This window comes from Gorilla gorilla, chromosome 12 (assembly GCF_029281585.2).
Source record: "Gorilla gorilla gorilla isolate KB3781 chromosome 12, NHGRI_mGorGor1-v2.1_pri, whole genome shotgun sequence".
Lineage (NCBI taxonomy): Eukaryota > Metazoa > Chordata > Mammalia > Primates > Hominidae > Gorilla > Gorilla gorilla.
The window spans coordinates 55,937,790-55,955,482 of record NC_073236.2 but is presented as its reverse complement, the minus strand read 5'-3'; positions in this window follow the sequence as shown (position 1 = coordinate 55,955,482).

The following is a 17,693-nucleotide window of genomic DNA, read 5'->3' as shown; positions in this document are numbered from 1 at the left end:
CAGGCTGGTATTGATACACAGCAGTTGCATTTTTTGCTAGGTATAATTTGTTTGTATTTCCCTATGAAATCCAGTTTAAACTAAAACAATGTGCTCCTTTATGAAGAAAAATCAATCAGAAACAAACTGCTTTCAAAGTAGTAAGGAAAGTAGAATGGGAGATTGCATCCACATTGCTTTGCTTGATGGGCCAAACTTTCACAAGCTTCTGGTCATTCTTTTTACTTTTCTCCCATTGGATACATCTGAGAATTTAAAGGAAATAATAACATGATCAGAAACTCCAACCTGCTCTGGGGCAGGAAATGAAAGCCCTATATACCATTGAAAAATCCATTTGATTAATGATTGGGGAGACATCCAAGATTTGTGTACAGGCGGCAGAGCAGAGTCAGAGTAGCATGAAGAGACTAAAGGTCTGCAAGTGCTCAGGATCAAAGAAATAAGAACACCCCGCTTACCCTTGCCATGTAATAGAGTGTGTCCTCTAGAAACACACCATGGCTATCTCAGATGCCATGTAGCCACATGGAAAGCGGTAGTGAGGATTTATGGTTTAAGTAAATTACTTTCAGAAGTCGTGTTTCGAAGCGATTAGTGTGGAACAAATAGTCTGAAAAATCTGGGGACAGAATACTTATTTCTGTAAGCAAGTCAATGGGATAAGAGACAGTGTAGCAACTTCACCTCTTAAAATAACTATTTTGTATTTGAGCTATGGTACTATAGTACAAATATCGCACTCAACACAATTAGCAATTAGATGAGTAAACATGCCCAAGCTAAAAGCAACACCCTATTTTTTCTTCTTACCACAGAAGACACTTATTTTATAAGTAAAAGTTTGGTCAATTATAATTGAGAGCAGCAAAACAACCCTTTCCCTAATGCAAATTAAAACTGTTTTAGAGTTTCCATTAAAGTAATCAAAAAAATCTAACCTGAGTCATCATGGCAGAATGGAGTTGTATCAGTCAGGAGAGGCCAGGTAACAACCTCAATCAGTTAGAAGAACCTAAACTAACAACCCCAAACTCTCAGTGGCTGAAAAACAAAGTTCGTTTTTTTTCTCATACTATATGTTCATTGAGTTAGGCCAGAGACCTATACTCATTGTAGCCATTCTAGGAAACAGGATAACAGACACTCAAGGGAACTATGACATCACTCTCTCACCATGTGCTTCCTTGGTTGCAATCTCTGTGGCTGAAGATGGAAAAGCACTGGCCTATTGAATGTTCTAGTTTGAAAAATATACTCACCACTTCTACTCACATTTGCTTGGCCAGAACTATTGACCCGATCATGCCGAACTTTCAAGTGGGTGGGGAATTAGAATTCTTCCTGAACCCACATGTAAATGAGTTCAGACATTAGTGAATAATATTAGTCACTATTTGTAATACCTTCCACGATTCAGTATTCTAGTCACTACATATTTGGTTGTCTTTCAACTCCTCTCCAAGGAGGTATCCCAAAGTCTAGCACATGCATGTGATGAAAGGTGGTATTTACTAGTTCAGATGTGTGTCCTCTTGTTCAGGGAATTAAGAACTGAAAAACAAGCTATCTGTGTTTAATAACCCTGTATACATTGGTGAAACCAGAAAAGAAAAAGAACAATAAATTTTCATGTCACTTCAGAAAGAAGAATGGGAAACATACAGTAGTCACTGGTTCATAGCAATTCTGAAGTTTCATTGAACAGGCATTAGCAGGGATCCTCTATTAGGAAAATATCCTTCTGTGCCTTTTCATATTTCCTCAAATGCTTATTTTATTTCTCTCTGGTAGTGACCCTTCCGTGCTGAGTAGCCTTTCTGTTTTCAGACAGTAGTGAAATGTTACACTGCAGAGTACTGAATAGGATTTTATATGAGGCATCCTAGGTGTCAGATGAGGAGAATATAAACCACAACAAAGGAGGAGTTAGCCCCTAATGGAATGATCTTTGACCAACAGGCAACAGGAAAAATGAAGGAATCCTCCTTTCTCTTACCCATGTACTATTTCAAAGTATGATTACAACCCTTGACCCCTTTCCAAGAACTACTTTTGGAGTAGTACATGGAAAATAGGAAAGATAGAACATTTATGTTTGGTTGTCTTCCTTCTCCCTATTGACAAACATAAATATGTAGCAACTTAATGAAAAGAAGAGAATCAAACACTGGCCATTAAATGCTTTAGACAAGATGTGAAACTTTTCTCTCCTTCTCTCTTTTCATTCCCTAGAAAAAGTAACATGGTTATATACAACTTCAAGGGTTAAATAATTATAATTCTTCATGTGCCTGGAAGAAGAGGAGAGGAAAATGAGATGTCAGGGAATATGAGTAACATCTACCACAGATGCCCTCAGTGTTCGGACTCTCCAGCTCTTCTCCTACTTGTGGCTCTATGTGTAAATGAGGCCAAGGTCTCCACCACCCTGGAAATGTCCTTAAGCCACTTTCCAGCATTCAGAAAGCTAAGCCTCTCTCTGTCTTCAGGGATGGATTGCTCCCATATCCACTAATATTCGGGTTAGGAACCCTTTGGACATCAAGATTCATGCTTGAAAATATTAAGAGATTTTTACAAAGCCGTAGTCATTCTGAGTTTAACATTGTTCACTCTATGAGAGAAGTGGTTCCAAGTACTGAAAAGTCAAAACAAAAAAAGCAAAACCAAACAAACAAAAAACCTCACATTTCTCAAAGTACAGTAGAACAGAATGCAAATTATTATGTTAGTATAATATTCTGCCACACTTTCAGTAGTGAAAAGAATACACAGTACGAGGTCTTACAGATCTGTGTCTAATGCTAGCTTTTATCCTATTTCCCAGCACGCTACATTCTGAAGGACAAATTTCTTAGGTCTCTACATTTTAATATTTTCACAACATTTTCTAAAAGTAGAAAATTCTTCAAATGTTCTGTGTGAACTAACCAAAAATATATAGCTATCATCATAATAAATGGTTTACCATTTTAGTTTCCTTTACTTCTTACTAAGAAAGATGCTAAGAAATAATCATTTTAGTACTTAAAAAATGTTGATTTTAGGCTATTAATTGTATTTTGTATGAAACGTAACTTATTTGTAGAAAAGTTACTAAAACTTGGTTAAAATCATTTTGGTATTCATGTTTTTATTTTCTTCTATTTTTGTTTCTTTTTCTTTTTGGATAAAAGTTTCCAACTGAGCTTAGAATATTCCCTAGGATTTTTATTTTCTGGTCACTACTGTATAGCTGGATGAAAAAGGAAACAAACATTTGCATACATACATACATATTTGTAATTACTTATCATAATGATGCTTTACATTTGTATAATTTCTTAGCTTAAAAAACACATAAATATACATGATCTTATCTAATTTTCACACTCTTTAAATACCAATGTAGAAATGAGAAAACTGTAGATCACTTGAGTTAAGTGGTATTTCCAATATACAGATGACATGGGTCAGATTCAGGACAAACTCAGGTTTTTAGCCTTCAAATGTAAAAGTAACTTTTTCTTTCTTTAAATTGTCTTGTTTTATTATCTGTTTGTTTTTGACCATGAAAAGATAACAGTACAAAGCCTTAGTGGGGAGAAAAAAAATTAGAGAAAATCCACAATTTTTTTTTCCATTGGAAAGTTAATGTCTATCTGGATAAATAAGTTGAAATCTCTAGGCACGGGTGCTGTGGCCTGTAATCCCAGCATTTTGGGAGGCCGAGGTGGGTGGACCACCTGAAGTCAACATGGTGAAACCCCGTCTCTACTAAAAATACAAAAATCATCTGGGTGCTGAGGCACACGCCTGTAATTCCAGCTATTCGGGAGGCTAAGGCAGGAGAATCACTTGAACCTGGGAGGTGGAGGTTGCAGTGAGCTGAGATCATGCCACTGTACTCCAGCCTGGGCTATAGAGCAAGACCCCATCTCTAAAATAAATAAATAAAATATTCTAATTTTTTAAGTGTCATTTTACATGGTCTGTGAGTAAATGCAGAAAAGCAGTAGTATTTGAAGGATTCAGAAAGATCTGTGAGATGGAGTGTGGTAGGAGATGATAAAACAAAGATAAGACACTAAGTCCTCAGAGTTCCATTGGTTCAGAAATTTGAAAACATTTTAGACATCCAGGACCATATAGACAAAGCAAGCAGTTCATGATTGTATTCAAACAATTAAAACAATTACATTTTTGGTGGACACAATGTAAAGACTAGGATGCTGCTCCTTTTAGCTCTTCTTCAAGTAAAAGAAATTGATGAAATTAATGTACAATGGCTATGGCCACAGATGCCATTTTATAATTTGTATTTCATGTACTAAAACATTAAAGAAAAAACTGTTTAAAGAAAAACACAACTTTCCTTACTGGAGCTCTGCATATACCCAAGCCCTGTTCCTGAGAGGAACAGGGGCAATTTTTGTATCTATTTTGTTTCTTCCCTTATTGATTTCCAAATTTTATGTCTAAATAATATAATTATACTGTTGTGTGTTTTTTTTTTATTTCTTAATTTTAAACATGGTCTGTTGACTTCTGGTTGTGTTCATGGGGATGTAACTCATTCTATGTGCTTCTATTCTGTGGTTATGTTATTATTTAAGGTTAAATCAGTTATCAGGGTTTATATTATCATGACTACGTATCATTTACTGCAGAGACAAAGGGTACTATGCTTATGAGCCCTTTTCTGTTTTTCCCAATTATTAATTTTTCATTTATTTTACTTACTTAGTATTATACGTACTTACCACTTTTCCACAAATGTTTCAATATATCAACGAATCATATAGCAATACATTTCCAAAGGCTCAAACATGTTTAACAATGTATCAGGCTTTTTGTTTTCACCTTCTTCTTCCATCTACTACTCCTCAACAAGAATCTTCTTGCAGTTCTCTTCCCTGACTGGTCTTGTTTGCTTTACATGAGTCCAGTTGTTCTGTCTGCCTATCGAACAACTGCTGCCCAGGGACCCCCCACCATTCTTCTGTGTTGGGTCCGCTGATTCTGCATTCTTTCTTTTTATTGGTCTTGAATTATTGTCCTTTCGACTTGGCATGGAAGTCTAAATTGAAAAATAATTCCATTTCTCTTGGAATTTTGAAAGCATTATTTTATCTGTCCCTCAGGCTCTTGGAATGCTTTTATTTTAAAATTTAAGCTAACATGTTCATTTTTGAAAGTAATATCTTATTGTCTGATTATTTGTTTTCTAGCATCCTTTTCTAACAGATGTGTTACTTGTCTTCATCTCTCTGAGATATATGATTAGCTCTCTGAAATTATAGAATATTTTAAGTTTTCCTTTTGACCTCTTGTTTTTTTCCTTTGGGAATCTTTCATATTGAACGTTTTCTTAAAATGCCAATCATTCTTGACACCCCAGTTATATTTCAAGGGCTGACTGGAAGTTTTGTGTGCATGAAAATCCATATTGGAAGGACTTTCAGTAAGAGATATCAGGCAAAGAACCGAATATTGGTGACTTTACCCACAAATGCCAGTTTCTCCAAAGAGGAAGCCTGCAGTCTTCTGCCTGGAGCATTTTCACCTGTCCACCAGAATCCCAAGAATAGAATGGAGAAAGTGGCTTCAATCCCCAACACTCAGCATGTGATATTTAGTTCTACATCTCATCCCCAACTTCTACTGTGCCTAATGGACCAGAGACTGCAGCTTTTAGCATTTGACTTTTCCGCAGAATATACCACTGGCCCTCCGTGGGTTGAGAGGAGGAATTATTGACTGTGTTTGGGTAGACCTATCAAACAACTCCCTGTTTTAGCTATTTTTTCATGCTCATCTTCTGTAGTACTTGAAGATTCCCATTTCTGAATCTTTATTGAATCCTAGAGTATAATAATCTTGCTTTATATTACTGTCCTCTGCTGTTAGTTTCCTCTCTTTTTCTAAGTCCTCCTTTTTCTTCTTCCAATACTGCATTGACATCTCCTGTTCATTATTATTCTGCTTTTCCATTCTTTCTAATTTTGTGAATTTATGAATTTTAAATTAATTTGTCATTTGCTATTGTACAGTAAACACACCTGATAGCAATAACTTAAGCATATCCTGAGAATGACACTGGATGGCAGATGCATCTGAATATGGTTCAGAGTTCTAAGCTAAGGGATCCAGGAGTGGCCAACCCAGGAAAACATTCCTAATCTATGAGGAACATCTGAGCCCCAGTCTGTTCCATGGGTAGGTCATACACAGGATGGAGGCCTTTTGTTTTATGGTGAACAAAGGTTGCCAGGTGAAGGTTGTTAGGGGGAGGATGCTAAGTGAAAAATGCTGCATACACTGCATGATTTTGCAAGAAGTTCTGGTTCTCCTGTTCAGCCCACTACCACTGGACTCTCTCCCTTCTATGTAAGCCCCCAGTAAAACCCCGTGTCTCGTTCACTGACTCTGGGTCTCTTCTTCAGCCTCTTGAACCTGGTGCGATCCCTATTGGAGTTGACAGGCATTCAGCACAGTAGCTTTGTTCACTCAGAAATCTAGGTTAGTGATTTAATCTTTTTTTTTTTTTTTTTTGGGACAGAGTCTCACTCTGTCACCCAGGCTGGAGTGCAGTGGCGCTATCTCAGCTCACTGCAAGCTCCGCCTCTCGGGTTCACACCATTCTTCTGCCTCAGCCTCCCAAGTAGCTGGGACTACAGGCATCTGCCATCATGCCCAGCTAATTTTTTGTATTTTTAGTAGAGACAAGGTTTCACCGTGTTAGCCAGGATGGTCTCAATCTCCTGACCTTGTGATCAACGCGCCTCGGCCTCCCAAAGTGTGGGATTACAGGCATGAGCCACTGCGCCTGGCCTAATCTTTTTTTCTAACACAACACACTGAAGAACATAATTCTATCCATCATAGTGTCATGGAGAGATTTTCAAAATATGAAGAAAAGGAAGTCATATCAGAATCACTGAGAAATGGGGCAAGAACAGGTATAGTTGATGTTTTATCTAGATTAGGTTTGCATACTGAGGAATCCAGCCCCACACTAAAAACCTACATGTGATTTTTCAGGCCCCACCATATAGGCAATTACAAAGGCTTACCTGACAGGCCACACAGGGGAAAGCTGCCCCGCATCAGACTTAGTGCATAGCTGCTGGGTCAGTCGCATAGACCCTGGCCAAGCGACAATGAAAGGAGTACTCAGACACAGGTATGCAGTAAAAGAGCAGCTAGGGGACTGCCAAAGAGTGAGCAGTCTCAAACAGCTAGAGCTGATTGCTTTTATTCGGTACAGACATAAGGCCAAAAGCCTGGAGCAAACACAATCTGTGGGTAATTAACATTATTGTTCCCCCTTTCAGGGATCAGTCATGAGCAAGGATGGTCAAAGGTCGGTTTCTGGACAACAGGGGTAAACAAACCTATTTAGATAAATTCCCATACACTCCCTTGTACCTACTCCTCGCCCTCTGCCTCAGGGTAACAGAACAGCTGCCTTCAGCTTATTCTCCCCTGACGGTCTGCAGAGCCTTCCAACCTTTCAGAAGCCCTCCTTCTTTTCCTATAGCTTTTCACCACTCTGACTGATCCCCTACACATAGCCAATGTGGTGAATTCTCCAAGGGAAGTTGCAGTCAAGGATGCAGGCCTCTCTGGCAAGCCATGCTGTTACATATACTGGCAGTCCTAGCCCAGGAGCCTCTATTCCAAAGCTTGTTCATCTGAAGCCTTAGGCAAAGGTCGTCTTTAAGCATTCTGCTGAAACCTCCTTACAGGGAGGGGAAGGTGGAAACCTTGAAATCACTTTTCCCCCCACATTCTGACTCAGTGCTTTTCCATTCCCAGCTTCTCTCAACCCCACTTCCCCTGCCTTGTCCTGCACCAGCCCCAGGGACTATAAATCCGTAGAAGCCTTTTTGTTCAGAGCTTTTCAGGCAAAAGATGAGACAACCTCCACATAAGTTGATCTACCTGATTCTCAACCATTGTGCTGTACAATGGGGAAAAATGGAACAGCGAGGAATTGGTGAAAGGCAATGGAAGGGCACCGTGGATCAATAAGGCCGAGAGGCGAGACAAAGAGGGCAAAAATCTTCTTTGTTGAGCTCTCGGGCGAGGTTCACTGGTCCGCAGGGGGAGGGCCAGGGAAGTCATGCCGTGCTACAGATGCAGCACGCTTATATGGATGCTGAGTGAGGAGTGGGCGGGGTAGGGGCGGGGTTGGTTGAGTTTCGCGCTTCCGAGTGTGACGTGCCCTAGTGGGCATGCGCGTTAGTCGGGGTGGCGGGAACAGGAAAAGGTGAACCCGGAAATGCTGAGTCAGGGTACCCGGGGTGGCTGTCAGGAGGGCGGGAATAAATTGCGGGAATAAGCGAAAATGCCAAGTCAGGGTGGCCAAGATGGTTGCTGGGATGGTGGGAACCGGCGAATCTGGGAATGCCGAGTCAGGGTAGCCAAGATGGTTGCCGGTCGCCATCTTGGAGTCTTCACCGGAGTCCAATCAATTGGTATTTCTATGTTTTAGCCTCTTGCTTTTATTATTGCAGTAAGTGATTAATGACTTGAGTAATACTCTTTTTGACTTGTTGCTTTAATTGACTACTCCAACACCTGGCAGCTCAGCTCTCCTCAGCTCAGCAGAGCTCCTGACATGTATCCCTCTTTGCCTAGCTGGTTTAGGTTTAAATCCCGACCCAACCAGCACACACATCATTATAAAACACAAAGCTTTCTGAAAATTATTTAACTACCTTGAGCCTCAGATTTCTCATCTAAATGGCAATAACAGCATTCACCTCATTCAACTTTTTTTTGGGAGGATTCCAGGAGATGGCTTGTGTAAGAATCAGTAGTCTCAGTCCATGGTAGTGAGTCAATATTAATGATGACATTGGAGATTATGAAAATGATTATTTAGACTACTCAACACCAGGTCCCTTTAAAACCTACACACTTTTCTCTATAGAGGAGTTGGAGTTCAAGTGTTTAATTCATTTCCTCTCACTAAAAAATTAAACACCGGTGTTTAAATAATGATGAGCAGGGAGTTCCAGAAAAATAAATAGTTTGGCCTCTGGGTCCTCAATTGAAATTTTATTTGAATTCCGGCAAAAAGATGCATCGGTTCAGATTGCAAATCAAGTCCCTAACCTGAAGGCAGGGCCTTGGCGTTCATTTCAGGCCTTCATTTCAGTCCCAGTGCTCTGTTTGTTTTTGGTAAAATATTTTCAAGCTTTCCTGTTTACGGTATGGATTTTTGTTAAGAGCTATACTCTTCTAAAATGTAATTTTTAATTTCCTTGTTTATCCTTAACCATATTTTATCATTCCAACGCACACCTCCATGTGAAGAAGGTAAGATGGAAATATTGGAGACAAGATGGCAAGAGATTGTGAAAGCTAGACATGACTCCCTCTTCCTACTCTCCACATTGTCAGCCCTCTGAGAACACATTGGCCCAACTGCTTGTACTTTGTCAAAATGAGTTCATCCCAATTTATGTATCATAAATAGATGCAAATATTTCCAAGATGCACCTGGGTATGCAGGCATCATAACCAACTAATTCAGTAAACAGAGAAGAGATGTACATTCTTTATAAGTCTGCAGGGAAGCAGAAAAGACATTTCTAGAGATGAAATTATACAGCAGGGCTTCTTAGTTTAGAGACAGCAAGATTTCCTTGATATTTTTTCAGTTCTTCTTCATTCATCTATTCAGCCATTTATGCAGTAGTCATCGTGAGTGTTTCTATATGTAAGCTCTGAGCTAGATAACTCCATCTAACACCACTGCAACTTATCTCCAGCTGAGCCTGTTGGGTGAATACTTTTATCTGCATTGATTATCAATCCTCTTCGAGAAAGTAAAACATTCTACATGAGGTGTTTTACTTTATGTTGTTTAGTTTATTGAGGTGACTCCTCTGGGTAAACATAGTTATTTTGGCCATTATGAACACATAACCTCAATCAAAGAACTAATGAAATTTACATGGGAACAGGAAGCTATACTTTTTTTTTTTTTTTTTTTTTTGCTATCAGCTAAGACATTTATTTGCCAGATTCTCTTAGTACCTACAACTTGTGAAGGATCCTTGGGGATATCCTATTAAATTATCAAAGCACTGATGAGAAGGTAATGGAAGTCAGAATGTAGTATACAAGAAGGAGCTTTGTCCCTTGATCAATTCAGGAAAGTAAGAAAGTCATACAACAAGTGAATAACATTAACATAATCTTTTGGTTTATTTCATGTTCCATAAGATGTAACTACTAAAATGAAAACATGTGTCTTAGGATGCATTAATGGAAATAATAGATCCAGTAATATAACTTATTTGGTGAAAAAATGACTAGAATTATTTGAGTCTGGAATTCTTCTCCTAGGAAACAATTCAAGAAATTAACTACATATATTTGGTGAAAATTAGCAGAAAGCTAGAATTTAAGTATGTTTAAATTATAAAATAAATTATTTAATTCTCATGTAAGATGTTTGAGGCAGCTCTAGGTAAACTAGATAGAAAAGGTTGAGCTACAGACAGGACCAAAATTCCACTCAGTTTATTAACAGAAACAATAGGAAAATTAAAAACTAATAGAGGGAAGTGGACAGAGCAGATATTAAGATTAGATTTTTATAAGATGTAAATTTTCCTGTGTTTCTTTAGGATGCTTATCTCCAATAGAAAATGATAAAATTAAATTCTATGTACATTAAAGAAAAGTATGCTGTAAAATGACAAGTGATATAAATCCTATGCCTAGAATTGGTGGATCAGTTGGGAACTACAACAGTAATTATGGGTCTCATTTTATTTAAATGATTTTTGGCAGATGTTCTTGGAAGAAAAACTGAAACCCAAAACAGCATTTGTAGTACCAGATGGATTTTATGAGTTGAACGTCTTACCCTTTGGACTGTAGAATTCACATGTCTCTTTTTAAAGATCGATTAATAATTTATTAATGGGTAGGGTCACTCAACACTGATGCCATACAGGTACACAGCCAGATTGTTTCAAATGAATGTCTGGAGCCACTTGGCCTGGTATTAACTTTAGCCATAAAGCTAGTCTTATTCTCAAGCTTACTACATGGCAGCAATGTGGACGTTCACAAAGTATGAAATAAGAATATAAACAATTGCAGAATAAGATTAATAGAAACTTTTAAACTTTTTGAACAAAGACACAAATAAGGAAATTCACTCAACAGTGTTTATTGACCTCTTGATCTGTGTCAGAAATGACATAAGTACATTAGCATATCAGGTGCTGGCTTCCATTCTTAGGACTAAACTTGGTCCAATATGTGATTTCCAACCAAATTGGAAACTTGAAAAGGGAATATGTCCCTTATTATGTCAGATATATTTAGATGGAAAAAAAATGATACTTCTCCAGGTTTTCTGATGATCTGTGTAGTAACAGTACTATTATCTTCCTCCATCTTTTAAGTCAGCATTCTGAAATCCTGTCCAACCACCAAAAACAAATTGCTGCTTGCTTTGTCCTGTAGTGTCAGTGTATCCTGGAATTAATGCTGGTTATCTGCTCAGCACCTCTAAGCTCCTCACTGTTTCCCCTGATATCAGCAGTAACATCTGTCATCCAGGAACCACTCCTTATCATTTTATAGAGGACTTGCATGGTGGGAGCTGACATATGTTACATGCTGCCTCTAAGAGAACCTGTGATAGAAATTGTTCTATCCACAAATGAGCCAGTAAAAAGCCAGTCTAAACAAGGCAGCTTACCAAGCAAAACTCTTCCCAGATTATCTCTGTGTGATCCACCCTTTCCCCCATTATAACAGATACTTTTTTTTCTGTAATGTCAGACTTATCCCAGAATCATCCTGTATTTCTCTGTAGTTATCAGTCCCTTAACACAAAAGCTCCAAATTCTAAAGATTTTACCCCCTTAATATCTATCCTCCTCTTATTTTTTTCACAGCAACTGATTTCCTTTATAACCCCACAGTATTTCTGGCAAAATCTATGTCTGATTATGTTAAGTCAAGCTTCATATGGTACTTTCCCAAGGACAAAGTCTAAATTCACTTACATGGAACCTAATAGGTACTCAGTAAATCATCACTGAGTTAATTTTATTTTGCCCATTATATCTGGGTATGTTTTCTCACCCATATTTGCCTGTCTTAGTCATTAACTCAGGCATCACCATCAGTTTCAGTTTTCCTTGGTTTTATGTGTCACATTTTGTCATAGAACAGTTGAATTCCCTTAAGTATCACTAGGATAAAATAAGAAGAAATCATATTTTCTACCAGGATGATGATGAATGCACGTATTAGTCAGGAGTCTCCAAAGAAACAGAACCAATAGGATACACATAGAGATATATAAAATGAGATTTATTATGAAAATTGGCTCACATAATTATGGAGGCAGAGAAGTCCCACAATATGCATCGACAAGCTGGAGACCCAGGGAAGCTGGTGGTGGAATTCAGTCTGAGTCCAAAGGCTTGAAACCCAGGAGTCCTGATGTCCAAGGAGGAGAGAAGATGGATGTCTCAGCTCTAGAAGAGAGAAGAAATTCATTTTTTCTCTGTCTTTTTGTTCTATCGAGGCCTTCAGTAGATTGGATGATGCCTGCTCACATTGGTGAGGACAGGTCTTCCTTACTCAGTTCACGGATTCGAGTGCCAATCTCTTCCAGAAACATTCTTACAGACACACTCAAGTAAGGTTTTCCTAGCTATCCCTCAACCCAGTTAAGTCGACACCTGAGATTATCCATCCCAATGCCATTTTCAAGTTATACTGCCTCAAAAAATAATAAAGAGAAAACATAAAGTAAAATTTTTAAATTTTGAGTTAACCAGCAATGATTATGAAATAAGTTTTTGAAATTTGTCAACCTGTTGCTTGATGTCTCCAATCTTATTTTCTATTCTTCAAGCTTTAGAATAGAAGTGTTCTGCTTTCTCCACACCACCTGCGCAGGTGCTTTGACCTCACCAGTGCCTATGGAAAGCTTATTGACTCAATTATCAATAGATATGAAATTCTTGCTCTTGATTCAGGGTAGGGCAATTCTTATATCTGCATTCTTGAAAAAGAGTGCATGCATGATCTTATGTCAATAAATCTATAATTTCAAATGTGTATTGTCATTGATCCAGAAAATATTCACCTTCACCAATTCCACACATCCACACACATACTTATAGTTACTCTGCTTGCCTGAACCTCATCTTTTGGCCCAGAGGTGTAAATAGAATTGGTTATTCAGTGACGCCCACCCGCCTTGCCCCACTTCTTCCAAGAACATGTTTTAAAAAGCACATCCAGCAATCCCACTGTTGGATTATATATCCAAAAGAAAAGAAATCAGTGTGTTAAAGAGATATCTGCACTCCTATGTTTGTTGCATCATTGTTCACAATAGCTAAGATTTGGAAGCAACCTAAGCGTCCATCAGCAGATGACTGGATAAAGAAAATGTGGTACATATGTGCAATGAAATACTATTCAGCCGTATAAAAGAATGAGATCCTGTCATTTGCAACAACATAGATGCTACTGGAGATCATTATGTGAAGTAAAATAAGCCACACACAGATAAACAAACTTTGCATGTTCTCATTTATTCATGGGGGCTAAAAATTAAAACAATTGAACTCATGGAGACAGAAAGTACAAGAGTGGCTACCAGAAGCTGGGAAGGTTGGTGGGTTGGGGGAAGTGGGGATGGTTAAGGTGTACAAAAAATAGTTCAAATTAATGAATAAGACCTAGTGTTTGTTCGCACAGCAGGGTGACTATAATCAAAAATAATTTAATTGCACATTTGAAAATAACTAAAAGTTTATAATTGGATTATTTGTAATGCAACAGATAAATGCTTGATGTGATGGATACCCTATTTACCCTGATGTGATTATTACTTACTGTATGCCTCTATCAGTATATCTTATGTAGCACTTAAATATCTCCCTTAAATACATCTAGTATATACCCACAAAAATTAAAACTTAAATTTAAAAATTTAAAAATAAGAAAATAAAAATTGAAAAGGAAAGAAAAAAAGCACATCTCTCTCCTTGCCTTCTGCAAATTCTGTGGCCTTCTAGAGGCCGTTCCCTCAGAAAGCAGCCCTTACCACCCACCCCTTCCTTTGTTTTCAGGATAGTTACCTATGCCTTGAGCAGCAGATTTCAATGAGATGTTCCGTGAAATTAAGAAAGGTAACTGCAGCATTGAGCAAGAGAAACAGTTCACAGACTATCCTTAAGAAAAATGGTAGGAAGTACCCTGAGGTGCGAGGAAGGGAAAGAGAGAGAAAGAAAGAAAATATAGATTGAGATGGAAAAGCCAAATTAGTATTTACAGTGAAACACAGGAATATCCAAGTGGCAATGATGGCCGCACGTGGGAACCTGGGGCAAAGGAAATGAAGAGAGGAGGAGAGCCATGAATTAATGAACTTCTGTAACATAACTATGCTACCTAGAACACAACCTTGCCTTAGAAGTCCGATAAGAGATGTATGAAGTTTTTAATGTTCACCATGAGTAGATGCAATCTCATAAGGGAAAAATGCCCAATATAAAAACAGACAAGGTTTATGAACAGGTGAGTCATCTTCTAAGGGGAAAAAACAGTCAATAACACAGGAAACTATATTTGGAAGCTATGAGTAATGAAATGAAATTAAAGTGATACATCACTTTTTACATATAGCATCATTTTGAATAAAGAGAACATATTACCATATTTTTTATTTCCATGGGTTTTTGGGGAACAGGTGGTATTTGGTTACATCAATAAATTCTTTTGTGGTCATTTGTGACATTTTGGTGTACCCTTCACCCAAGCAGTATTCACTGAACCCAATTTGTAATCTTTTATCCCTCACCCCCTTTCCACCTTCTCCCCCCGAGTCCTGAAAGTCCATTGTATCCTTCTTATGCCTTTGCATCCTCATAGTTTAGCTCCCACTTATAAGTGAGAACATAACGATGTTTGGTTTTCCATTCCTGAATTACTTCACTTAGTATAATAGTCTCCAATGCTATCCAGCTTGCTTTAAAAAAAAAACACCAAATCTACTCTCAGTTAAAGACAACTCCTTTATATTAAAACAATTGAATGGATTTCTACCAGTGCTTCTGAAAGTAATTCTAGATGATGTTATCTATTTTTTGGAGGAGTGTACTTTTCAATTAGTTTAGTGATTTTGTCATGCTGTCCCTAGATTTCGGCTTCCTAGCTTTGTTCTTGGAGCAGTGTCTCATTTTCCTTGTAATTCAGTTTGCTCTGTCTTTGGTCATATGTGAAATGGAAATGTTGGGTCACATTTTCAGTCTTCTTAGTCTAAGTCTTCCCCTACCACCTCCTTTCTAACTCTTCCCCAAGCAGGAGAATATCTAATCTGATATACCATAAATCAAAAACTCACTGTATGTTCAAAGTAGCTGTGCTTTAAAAGCCCATCTTTTTTATTCTTTTTCTTTTTAAATAAATGTGCTAATAATGATAGATAACTCTTGTATAGTGCTTACCCTGTCACAGGCACTGTTCTAAATGGTACATATTTAATTACTCCATTAATCAACCTAAAACTTTATGAGAAAATATAATTTTCACCCCATTTTAGAGACTAGAAATATGACATATGAGTTAGAGGCTAACTAACTTTTCCAAGGTCATTCAGTTTCTGTGTGTCAGAGTCAGGGCTGAGCCAGACATTCTAGCTCAGAGTCCTGTGTTCTTGAGCACTGGGCCACGTACATCTCTTAGGTAACCATGGGTCAAATTAAAGAGGACCTTGCAAATAATTTACATATTTGGACCATTTTTATTTGGCTTTATTTGAAGCCTCATCCTGGAATTAGGTCGAAGGTTGTTACTACCATTAATATAAGGCGGTGAATAGAATCGAAAGTGTAATAATGTCAGCCTAGTGAATAGTTTGGCCTTTAAGTTAACTGAATCAATGCTTGCTCCCATCAGTTTCAGAGACAACAGTTCCAGTGGCTATAGGAGGATTAAAAGAGAACAAAGGAGGATATTGGGGCATCAGCCTCACAGAAATGGGTCAGGAAAGTCATACCTTTGCTTGATCTTATGCTAGATGCTCCTCTGAGTTAAGAGAAAACAAAAACAGAGCAATACTTGTGAAGAAAAACGTGCTTCTCTTGTCTCATCTTAGCACTGAATATGCTAATGGCCCTTCCGGACACCTACCTCAATAGAAACAATGCTAACCTGAATGAATAGATCCCAGGACATTCTTTTTGTAAACCCAGTCCAGCCTACATTCTTTATTTCATGTTTTGCCAAACACCATTACATTAGAGGTCATTAGAAACTTGTCAATATATTTAAAAATTCTATTCTTATTCTCTTTGTTCTTTTGTATGTGTGTGTGTGTACTTAATAATCCTCTGAACTTGATGAGAGGGAATGTGGTGACTGAATAGAGTAGCATGTAGGTATTCTAAAGACACTGACTGTAATTCCATCAAAATGCTACACTTATTCTTATCAAGGAATACAATCTAATTATTATCCAACCTATTATGAAATCCATTTCTGAACAGGTACCAACTAGAGGGATGTTCCTAGGGTAGATTTCATAGCTAAGTCCCTGCCTTTCCCTGTTTCTTGACTCTCAGACTTAATGAATTAGAATACAGTAGCAAGCAAGTTGTAACTGGAGACAGAGGAGACAAGAAGGAAAGTCCAGCACTTGGCAAAGGCAGGGTACATTCAGATGAGAGCCTGGAAGGGGAGAGAAGCACAGAGCTGAAGAAGGATTATTAATAAGGTTTAGGGCAGAGGCAAAGAATCATCTCCATCATTTTCTTGAGGGCCGGTCCAGAAAAGGTCCTATAATACTTAGCCACCCTAAGCAAATCCAATATTTTAAAATAGGTGACACATCTTAACTGGCTTATGACATCATGTCTCAGACACAGAATTGCATCTGGCCAGGCTGCAGCCCAAGCCATCTGAATGATGATGTATTTATAGTTTTGCATATTTTTCAAACAAGACATTTAATTAGTGCTTATTATTATGGAAGAGATAGCTTGGCAGCTTATTATCCCTCCCTTTGCTGCCTCCAAGCAGTCACAGAGGCTTCTGGACATCTTTTCTCCATGAATTCATACAAGACATGTGTTTGTTACTGAGCCATGGCAGCCATGCTGGATAAATCTAGGGGAAGGAAATATTCCAGTCCCAAAAAGTCCAAGTTACAGATGGTCCTGTCATGAGGCTGTGGCCAACACATCTTTCAGGTCTAAGGTGGATGGGAAGAATATTGAAGTCAAGGCCCAAAAGAGGTAATTTCCTTCCCTAGCATTTAACTTCCCACTAGTACAGGGGTTTAGAAAAAAAGAATCACAGTGATAGCTACTGTATATTTAGGACCTACCACGTGCTGGGCACTGTGCTAGGTGCTTAACATATCTATTCATATGGCACATGGTGAGGCTGGTACCACACTTTTTTGAACACTTTGTCCCTTAAAAAGAGACCAAATTGAGCTTATTGCAGGGAAATCTGAATTTACCATCTGATGCTCCTCATGGGAAGATAATTAAAATGAAGAACTTTAGGAAAAGTACATTAAAATGAATATCAGGAAAGAGACTAAGGCCCTCTCTTTAAGATTGTTTTGTAGGAGTTGTAGGTGCATACAATGTCTCTGTAGAGTTTCCTTCAAAGACAATAGATGTTTCCATTGTCATCAT